This window comes from Macrobrachium nipponense, chromosome 1 (assembly GCF_015104395.2).
Source record: "Macrobrachium nipponense isolate FS-2020 chromosome 1, ASM1510439v2, whole genome shotgun sequence".
Lineage (NCBI taxonomy): Eukaryota > Metazoa > Arthropoda > Malacostraca > Decapoda > Palaemonidae > Macrobrachium > Macrobrachium nipponense.
This window is the reverse complement of record NC_087200.1, coordinates 34,083,285-34,093,012: the sequence shown is the minus strand read 5'-3', so window position 1 is coordinate 34,093,012 and position 9,728 is coordinate 34,083,285. Positions and strand designations below refer to the sequence as shown.

Here is a 9,728-nt window from a genome sequence, read left to right as displayed (position 1 = left end):
ATTCCAAAACTGATAAAAGCTACAACCATGGATTGTTTATTGTTGTATTCTACATGAAATTGCGCACGTTTTCATATATAAAACTTTATGTAACGGCTAATATGAAACGGTGCAAACATTATGACAAAATGACAAGAGAATTTCTGATTTTTCATATATAAAACTTTATGTAACGGCTAATATTATATGGTGCAAACATTACGACAAACCGATGAAAGAATTTCTGATTTTTTCGGTAGAGTTACCGCGCTGAGGTAAGGAAAAAGTTTTTTCAAAATTTCACCATAAATCGAAATATTGTGCTAGAGACTTCCAATTTGTTGCCAAATGAAGGTAAATGATTGAATATTACTAGAATGTAAAAGTTTTAGCTTACAATTGCGTTTTCGACCATTTTGGTTGAGTCAAATTTGACCAAAGGTTGAAATTTTGGCACTTATCATTATTTATATGAAAATATTTCAAAACTGCTAAAAGCTACATTAATGGGTTGTTTTTGTTGTATTCTACATGAAAATGCGCACATTTTCATATATAAAACTCTATGTAACGGCTAATATAAAATGGTGCAAAAATTACAACAAAGTGACGAAAGAATTTCTTAGATGTGTTGTGATGCTTTTTAGTGCGAGAAGAAAGAAATTCGCGCATGCGCGCATGGTTATTGCTTTTAAACAAAACAACAGCTTGATCCGTGAACTCCCAGCATCCCTCAAGCCGCGTGATTCAAAATTTTTCGCCAAGTAGGCCTATAACTATTTTTCAGCCAATATTTGAAAAAACTTTTTTAGCTGATTTAAAATACGTCAATTAAGCACACGACAGACAATGTTACTTAACGTAAAATACATCCAATAGGCGTTTAAGGGTTAAGCAGTGAAATTGGTTAGTAATTACATTAATAAGTGTCAAAATATGGATGCACGGGTAATACAGTGTCCTATTTCCTGCAAAAATTCTACTGTATTTCCTACGCTTTTCAATTTATCCTTTTTAATTGCTGTTTCTGTCAGCATCTTAAAAGGAGCTTGATAACGGGCACCTTGTATCCTGTCTTGGTTTACTTATATATATATATATATATTAAAAGAAGAAAGGAAATGTGTCAGTGAATTGCGGTGTATCAGCTTTCTTGGCTTGGAGACAGAGAGAACCTAGCGACAGTATTCCTCAAAGAAGGAAATGCCGAGTATACATTTGTGAGGTCGAGGCCTTTACAGCCAGTTGCTATGGGGCTCTAAGGTGTGGCTAAGGATTACGTGCGTTTGTGCGTGCAATGATGGGTGCGATCGCCCGATACTCTTAGTGAGAAAGTCACACGCTCCGGAGGCAAGGCCAAAGGCAGTTCGGAGGACACCAGGTGTTGGTACAAACCCATCGAAGAGGTATAGCATATTTAAATGACGTAGGAACAGTTGCCTTTGAAAAGAGAAAAGTGTGAAGTGTATACATTTATTTAACATTATTTGTGTGGTGGGAAATATAATGGATATATCTCTTTGTTTCAGATGGGTCCCATGTCATTATTCTAGAGATGGGATTATCTAAGACTTTACTATCAAAATGTAGTGGTTGACAATTTTAGTGTTTGGGGTGATTACTTAGACTAATTCAGGAGAGTAGAATGATAATTTACAGTTCTTTTTGTGGGTCAGACTTAGTTCTTAACATGACCTTTTTTAGTCACTTTGTTCCATTTTATGTTCATCTAGTTTGGGAAATAAATAGCATATTTTTGTATTTACGTGAATTCATTAGCCTAGTTTGATATTGCTTGCAGAGAGAGGCGGCCAGCTGCTGAAAGGTAAGAGTTGCCACTTGTGTTTGATAGGGGTAATAGTTTTTGGTGGCAGCGTCTAAAAAGCTTTTTACATTTTATAGGCTGTAGGTACGCTAACGAAGAGACTGGTGGCTAGCTAGACATATGTTTTTGGGAAGGAAAAGGGTCATAATTATGCCACAGGCAACTCAAGGTTTTCTTTGCTGATCCAAGAGTTTTGTGTTCGAGGCGGTGGCTCTCTCTCTCTCTCTCTCTCTCTCTCTCTCTCTCTCTCTCTCTCTCTCTCTCTCTCTGCATCTCAGACAGTTTAGCTGGTTAGTGATTCGTGAAAACTAGTGTTCCGAAGTTATGGGGAAAAGTTTAATTTTTGGCATATCAACGTGTTTATTTGGTGTGGTGAATAAGTTACTCATATTTTGCAATGCGTATACAAGTTTGGGTTCCAGTCATATGAAGATGTGATTGCAATTTTATTGCTTCCTTTTTTTCCCTTTTTTTTTGTTCTCTTTTTATTGGTGATGAATTTGCTCAAAGTGTATTTGGGACAGATATATTGATGTTGTTAGACATAGTATTAACAACTATGGTTAGTGATTCCATTAAAATGTCTCCATTTGAATCTTTGTTATTTGCCCAGCACGAGACACATTTGATTTGCTAACTATACTTCATAATGGGGATGATGTGATTGAGTCGTTGATATCCACAGCGAGAGAGAGACATGCTTGTCTCACCCATAACCTTGAGACCGCAAACAGAGGGATGGTAAAGAAAAGTATTAGTAAAACATCTGATCCCAAGATCAATGTCGGAGACAAGGTATTTCTAAGAATCAGCTTGAGGAACGAGCTGAACTACAAATTAGGCCCGAAATTTGAAGGTCCTGTTAGAGTCATAGAGAAAAAAATTGGAAACAGATTTGTTGTCTTAGAGGAAAAAACAGGTCGGTCGAAATTAACACATATCTCAAAATTGAAAAGAATTGGTTGCGGTGATTAACCCTCTTAACCCGATTGGACGTATTAAACGTCGAGTCAAAATGTCTCCCGTATTCCGATTGGACGTATCATACGTCGGCTCAAAAAAGTTTTTTTAAAAATTCGCGGAAAAATACTTATAGGCCTACCAGCCGAAAACTTTTGAATCACGCGCCTTGGGGGATGCTGGGAGTTCACGGATCAAGGCGTTGTTTTGTTTACAATCGCTACGCAGGCGCGCAAGCGCGAATTTCTTTCTTATTGCACTAAAAAGTATCAGTGACACATCTCAAAAATTATTTCGTCACTTTGACATAATTTTTGCACCATTTTAAATTATCCTTTACATGAAGTATTATATATGAAAATGTGCGCAATTTCATGTACAATACAACAAAAAACTACTCATGATTGTAGCTTTTATCAGTTTTGAAATATTTTCATATAAATAACGATAAGTGCAAAAATTTCAACCTTTGGTCAACTTTGACTCTACCGAAATGGTCGAGAAACGCAATTGTAAGCTAAAATTCTTATATTATAGTAATATTCAATCATTTGCCTTCATTTTTCAACAAATTGGACGTCTCTAACACAATATTTCGATTTATGGTGAATTTATGAAAAAACTTTTTCCCTACGTTCGTGCAATAACTCTTCCGATAAATTTTTTCGTGCGATTGTCCTAATGTTTGCACCCTTTTAAATTTGCCGTTACATAAAGTTTTATATATGGAAATGTGCGCAATTTCATGCACAATACAACATTAAACAACCCATGGTTGTAGCTTTTATCAGTTTTGAAATATTTTCATATAAATAACGTTAAGTGCAAAAATTTCAACTTTCGGTCAACTTTGACTCTACCGAAATGGTCGAAAAACGCAATTTTAAGCTAAAACTCTTATATTCTAGTAATATTCAATCATTTAACTTCATTTTGCAATGACTTGGAAGTCTCTAGCACAATATTTCGATTTATGGTGAATTTATGAAAAAAAAAAAAATCATTTTCCTTACGTCCGCGCGGTAACTCTTCCGAAAAAATCAGAATTTTTTTGTGCAATTGTCGAAATGTTTGCACCATTTAAAATTAGCTGTTACATAAAGTTTTATATATGAAAATGTGCGCAATTTCATGTAGAATACAACTAAAAATGATTGAAGGTTGTAGTTTTTCTCTTTTTTCGAAATGTTTGCATATAAATCACGATAAATAGAAAAAAAATCACGTTCGGTCAAATTTGACTCTACCAAAATAGTTGAAAAACGCAATTGTAAGCTAAAACTCTTACAGCCTAGTAATATTCCGTCCTTTTTCTTCATTTTGAAACAAATTTGAAGTCTCTAGAACAATATTGTGATTTATGGTGAATTTTTGAAAAATATATTTACCTTCACTCCGCGCGCCGATTCGCGGCCGCAAGTCTCTGAAATACGCACATCGCATTATCCTAATATTTGCTCCTTTTCATATAAGTCGTTTTATAGAGTTTCATATATCAAAATGTGAGCAAATTCATGAAGAATACAATAAAAAATAAGTGAAGGTTGTAGCTTTTTCCATCTCCGAAATATGTGCATATAAAAAAAAATATATGTATAAAAATTTTGGCATTCGGTCAAATTTAACTCGTCCGAAATGTTCGAAATCTGCAATTCTAATCTAAAACTCTTACAGTATCGTAATATTAAATCATTTGTCTTAATTTTGAAACAAATTGGAAGTCTCTGGAACAATATTTAGAATTACGGTGAATTTTTAAAAATAACATTTTTTTACGTCCGCGCGTTACGAATTCGTATATCATTTTGTGATAATATTTTTCCGGTGTTGCTTTTATTGTTTTACTATGTATTATATATAAAAATGATTGAAATTTAGTGTACAATACAACGAAAAAAAAGTAACTCGTTAGCTTTGACCGTTTTTTGCACAGCGTGATTTGAATACAATTATCTATGAATTTTTTTTTTTTTTGCTACCATATATCACATTATTTACATATGGTAATGATATTATTTTTCATTTCTGATGATTGCATACTAAACTTCAGGCAATGACAAAAAAATGAGCCAAAAATGAACTCTAAATCTTTAAAACTAAGCGCACTGTGATTTTTTGAAAAAATTATTTTTTCCGCTTCCGCGCTCACTCCAAACCGGCGCTGGCATACAGGAGAGGTTTTGATTTTTAGGGCTTTGGCGTAAGAGGGTTAATATATTGTCGCGCAATTGCATTTTTTTCGTTGTTGTTGTCTAGTTTTTGCAATTTGGTGGTGAAATGTTTTTAATGTTTTTTTCTCTCATTTTCTTCTACTGTTTTATTTTTTTTCTTATGCACAAATTGGGGCGTTTTGGCGTAAGATTCAGAGATCAATATTTTACGTGGAAAGTTGTTTGGAAATATGCCGAATTTCTGCTTTAGCTGAGAAACGTGATCATAAACCTGATAATTCCTGTGTGTATGGGGTTTTGGAGCTGAATTTCTGTGGGTTTTTTGGATGGCGGATTTTTTTTGTGTGGCTATAGTCTTTAGTGGCGAGTTTTTTTTTTTTTCATGGTTATGATTTTTGGTGGAAATGTTGAGTATGCATTTGTGTGGTCGAGGCCTCTACAGCCAGTTGCTATGGGGCTCTAAGGTGTGGCTGAAGATTACATGTGTTTGTGAGTGTAATGATGGGTGCGATCGGCCAATACTTTTAGTGAGAAAGTCACACGCTCCGGAGGTAAGGCAGAAGGCGGTTCGGAGGACACCAGGTGTTGGTACAAACCCATCGAAGAGATATGGCATATTTAAATAACTTAGGACAGTTGCCTTTAAAAAGAGAGAAGTGTGAAGCGTATACATTTATTTAACATTAGTTGTGTGGTGGGAAATATAATGGATATATCTCTTTGTTTCAGATGGTCCCATGTCATTATTCTAGAGTGGGATTTCTCTAAACTTTACGAATCGAAATGTAATGGTTGACAAATTGAGAGTTTGGGGTGATTACTTAGACTAATTCAGGAGAGTAGAGTGATAATTTACAGTTCTTTTTGTGGGTCAGACTTAGTTCTTAACATGACCTTTTTTAGTCACTTTGTTCCATTTTATGTTCATCTAGTTTGGGAAATAAATAGCATATTTTTGTATTTACGTGAATTCATTACCCTAGTTTGATATTGCTTGCAGAGAGAGGCGGCCAGCTGCTGAAAGGTAAGAGTTGCCACTTGTGTAGTTTTGATATTGGTAATATATATATATATATATATATATATATATATATATATATATATATATATATATATACTCTATATATATTATATATTATATATATGTATATATATAATAGTATAATATATATATAATAGATATATATATATATATATATATATCTATAGATAATATATATATCTAATAAAAGTAGCCCATAAAAACACCAAAATATAGAGAGAAAAGTACTATATTTCAGAGACTGCTGTCTCCCTCTTCAGGTAGATGAATGAGAAAAGTTTACAGAAAATGTGGTATTTATACCAAGAGCTATCAAGATAGCTTACGAATTTGTTCCCCAGATTTCCAGGAAAAACAATTTGAACTAATTCGTAAGCAACTTTTGTCTTTAAAGTATCCTGACCATATAATTGAGAAAGCAATTCACAAAGCAAACGTAATTTTCTACCGACCCCCTAAAGACAAGACGAGAGATACACCCAACAATAAAATAAAAATTCCATACCTGGACACGATTAAGAAGGTGACTCAGACCCTCGGAAAATCTAACCCTTTTGCATTTACTTACCCAGACACCTTAGCCAAATCCCTGATTAACGTCCAACAAAAGACATCTCCCAAGGACACTCGGGTATATCAAATCCCATGCCAGGACTGTGACCAATCTTACATCGGATTTACAGGTAAATCACTTCCCCAGAGATTAATACAACACAAACGGTCAGTTAGGTATGGCCAACAGAACTCGCCTATTTTCAACCATAGAAATGAACATAACCATAGAATAAACTGGAATTTGTCACGTGTAATTTATAGCAGCAACTGCTGGTACAAGAGTCAAATGCTGGAATCGGCCTTAATAAAAGAGAGTCAGGTAATGAATATCTCAAAAGGAGCATGGATTTCAGATACGATCGACAATATTTTCATTCAACCAACTCTTAAGAAGATTAAAGGAAGATTATAAGCGGGGTTGATCTAAATTGGCTTGTCTGTGGATGGACCTCTTGGTATAAATACCACCTTTTCTGTAAACTTTTCTCATTCATCTACCTATATTTTGGTGTTTTTATGGGCTCCTTTTATTAGATGGAATCCTGTTGTAACAACATTTTACCAGTCATATATATATATATATATATATATATATATATATATATATATATATATTATATATATATATATATTGTGTATATATATATATATATATATATATATATATATATATATATATATATATGCAAGAGAACATTAAGCCCTCAATACCAATTTGTTTTGTCATAATGTGGTTAATCCTGTCATTATTAATTTGATCATATGGATTGTACCTGTGGGGAACTTCCAATTCATGTGAAGAGAGAGAGAATGATAATCAATGAAATTTTTTACATATATATATATATATATATATATATATATATATATACATATACATATACACAAATTTCATTGATTCTCATTCTCTCTCTCTTCACATGATTTGGAAGTTCCCCACAGGTACAATCCATATGATCAAATTAATAATGACAGGATTAACCACATTATGACAAAACAAACTGGTATTTAGGGCTAAATGTTCTCTTGCAGTGCAAAACAAACATTGTGGTCCATTGCTTTACAATTGGGCAGATTTTCTTAGAATAATATTAACTGTCCACGAGTGAGACGACTTTATTTGAAGGTTTGAAATATGAGTTTTTTACAGGCTTTGGCTGATGGCTTTTTTGTCTCACTTCTAGTCCCATACCATTTATTTACCACAAGAATGTTTTCCATTTAATTTTCTGCCATTCTTTGGTACCTTCATTATTTTCGCAATAAAATTATTCTCTTCATCGTTGTTATCAGAGATATTATTCATAAAGATATCATAAAATGCAAGGAGTACAATTTAAGTGGCTCTATTTGAGGTGCATGTGACTGCACATTTGAGAAAAAAATAATACTTTATCATAGTTCTAAAATCGATTATTTAAAACTTTCATTTGTCTCGTATTAGTAGGTATTTAAAAGTTCTCTATCATTACATGGGAATTCTGCGTTATTTAATACACAGTGTTATTGGATGCTCCCTTCTTACCCTCACTAGCGATCCTTAGCTTTGAGCAGTGAGTGTGTGCTGGTTTGGAGACCTTTTGGAGCCTGGTATCGCTTCTCGGCCTTTTGGCTAAGATCAAAGTGTAGTATCTGTTCTTATCAGCTTAATATCTGATACGATCCCCATGTGGGATCTACGATATTAAACTGATTTTTGTGTCTTGGCGAAGTGCTAGGGGCTTGCTCCACCTTTGCCGCGGATCGTCCCGGTATTGCAGTACCTCCGGGATCGGTCCACTCCCCCAGGGGAGAAAAATACTCATATATAAAAATAAACTATCAAACATCAATCTCTCCTCACTAACTTGTATAATCTTAACTATGTCCTAAAAAAGCCGCTAAATATTTAAGAATAGTAAGACTGGATGCTGGTTAGTTATTTTTTTATTATTAAGAAATTTAAATGCCACATTTCCTTCTTTCTATGCAACCTGGTGGATATTTATTCACAGACATTCGTAGCTTTCCATTCATATGGATCAGCTCGTTTAGCCTTTTATTTGGACAGGAAGCTCTAACCCACCAAGTGAGCTTGCTCTTGATTAATCGACGTTACTTGATAGGGAAAACCAAAATAAATGAATTTAATCTTGATGAAGCCCCACCACACACTTACTGATAATCTTAATCTCATGTAGTTCTAAAACAATTTAAATATAACTTTAAAGGCTAGTATATAAAAATAAGATCAAAAACAATCATTATTTTTTTATTATTAAGAAATTGAAAAATGCCACATTTCCTTCTTTCTATGCAACCTGATGGATATTTATTCACAGACATTCATAGCTTCCATCCATATCGATTAATTCGTTTAGCCTTTTATTTGGACAGGAAGCTTTAACACCATAGGTGACTGCTCTCTGATTAATCGACGTTACTTGATAGGAAAACCAAAATAAATAATTGAAATCTTGATGAAGCCCACTACACCCTTACTGATAATCTAATCTCATAAAGTTTCATTTTTCATAAAAGCTCTCAAATCAATTTAAGATATAACTTTAAAGGCTAGTATATAAAAATAAGATCAAAACAATCATTTTAAATAAATAAGCTACTGAGAAAATGTCAGTAAAAAAATGTATTATACTTCTTGATTAGTTCATGTGCCCGTTATGAATTTCAATATACTACTAAAATGGTAAATCAATTACTTTCTGGGTATTCCGCAGAAAAGCTGTTATGGATCTCTCCAGGAGCTAGAACCCGTGCCAGCCCAATGCTGGCTTAATCTATATAAAAAACCGAATTATCATTTCCACCCTGAATGTAGGGAAGGAAATGTCTTGGACTCTCAACCAAATATCATTGCAAGAGTGTGCTGTTCTTCCTTCATTAGCAATCTAAGAGTCAGTGAAACATGGCCAATTTTTTTTTCCAGGGTCCCACACCCGTGGTGTGATTCAGGTAAACAAAGAAGTTAATAAGTATATGTACAATAAAATGCTGCTCAAAATATGTTGAAATTTGCGAGGTGAGCATACTTTCATAACCCTTCAGTATACTTTAGAAGATAGCTAGAGGCCTGATGCACCCCTTGTGATAATAGTTGAGCTTGCTAATGGGACTAAAAATCTTCTATGTGCTTTAAAATAAAAAGCGTTCTAAATTACTTGCTGGATGCTGTTATCTCACTTTTACCCCATTTATC

The 9,728-nt window shown here is 33.9% G+C and overlaps 1 non-coding gene across 1 annotated transcript; it reads left to right on the top strand.

Annotated features, from left to right (window-relative positions):
• Positions 1 to 8,124: 8,124 nt before the first annotated feature.
• On the top strand, positions 8,125 to 8,317 carry LOC135220383 (U2 spliceosomal RNA). Its single transcript, XR_010315691.1, has one exon. It is a non-coding gene; the product is annotated as a U2 spliceosomal RNA (small nuclear RNA).
• The last annotated feature ends 1,411 nt before the right edge of the window (positions 8,318 to 9,728 follow it).